The following is a 1,259-nucleotide window of genomic DNA, read 5'->3' as shown; positions in this document are numbered from 1 at the left end:
TGGGGTGTTGGCGTTGATGACCGGTGGGTTTTACGCCTTAATTTCTTAATAAACAAACAAACAAACGCGAACTATTGGACGTTAATATGTCTATTAGGGCTCATATTTTAGAAAAATTACTCTTCTTTAAATGATGCCCTCTTCGGTGTTCTAGGGTTATTGGTTATTTTTAAGATATAGAGCTCTGAATGAAATTTTTTTTATACATATATTTTGAAACATCCACCATTTTTATCCTCCCCTACCTATAATTGGCAGACTCATCAATTTAGACAAGTAATTATAGTTTTCATTAAAGTAAAAAAATTGAGTTGATGAAAGTTGTGAGATGCTGGACCGGAATTTTTAAATTTTGTGATATGAACAGCCAACAGGTCTTAGAGTACTTTTTCAAAAATGTACTTTATACATCTCAAAAAAAAAAAAAATTAATGCTATCCGTTTTCTTCATATTCGCCTCGAGCATAATAAATCTTTATAAGGCTACGAGTCGAAGATTGTGAAAGTTGACGATGCCTAAAAAAGATAAGAATTCATTGGCGTTACAGTTGCCATTTGAATGTTTTTAAGGATAAGAAAGATACGCCGATCAAAAATAATAATTGACCGGCAACGATAACCCCAGGTTTTCCCCTTTCGTATCAAGAAACCTATATACTCTAAGGAATACGGGGAGTGGATTTATTCAACTGCGGATGCACATCAAGAAAGGTATGTATACCAGAGTAGTTCTACATAAATCTCATATCCATCTTTCTAATTCTATTGCTTCATGTCCGTTCTACTAATTTCGAATATTTTAGCAGCATGTGGCATTCTGATTCTTCAACAGTTCCTTATAGTACAAGAGCCCAAGAGGATAAAAAAGGCAGTTATCTCACCCCAATTTTTGATTACTTTAATGAAAACTAGGTATAATTACTACTCAAAATTCATGAGTCTGCCAAGTATAGGTAAGGGCAATAGGGGAATGGCGGCAGTTTCAAAGCGATAAAAAAACTAATTTTTCATTCGGAGCTCTATATCCTAAAAAGTAGGAACAACACTAGAAAACCTAAGAGAACGCTATTTAAAGAAGACCAAATTTGCTAAAATATGAGCCCTAATAGAGTTATTTACGTTAGTTTTCAGGATATAGCTTTTTAAAAAACAACATTTCATAAAAATGTTGTATGGGACGTACTGAAAGATCAGTAGTTAGTGAGTTTATTTTGAAAAATCTATATCTCAAAAACCATTTGACGTACAGATGTCTATTA

The 1,259-nt window shown here is 33.1% G+C and overlaps 1 protein-coding gene across 2 annotated transcripts in view; it reads left to right on the top strand.

Moving 5' to 3' along the window:
- The first annotated feature begins 628 nt into the window (after positions 1–628).
- LOC106677054 (uncharacterized) overlaps positions 629–1,259 on the top strand; it is a 20,752-nt gene continuing 20,121 nt past the window's right edge. Inside the window, exon 1 of one of the 2 annotated variants that reach the window (XM_014414740.2) lies at positions 629–711. The gene's annotated coding sequence lies outside the window, so the exon portion shown is untranslated. The remainder of the gene's footprint in view (positions 712–1,259) is intronic. The other variant, XM_067050400.1, reaches the window with a different exon arrangement.

The sequence above is a fragment of the Halyomorpha halys genome, unplaced genomic scaffold (genome assembly GCF_000696795.3).
Source record: "Halyomorpha halys isolate HHAL.00 unplaced genomic scaffold, Hhal_1.1 Scaffold85.1, whole genome shotgun sequence".
Classification (NCBI taxonomy): domain Eukaryota; kingdom Metazoa; phylum Arthropoda; class Insecta; order Hemiptera; family Pentatomidae; genus Halyomorpha; species Halyomorpha halys.
This window is presented reverse-complemented; position numbering and strand designations above follow the sequence as displayed.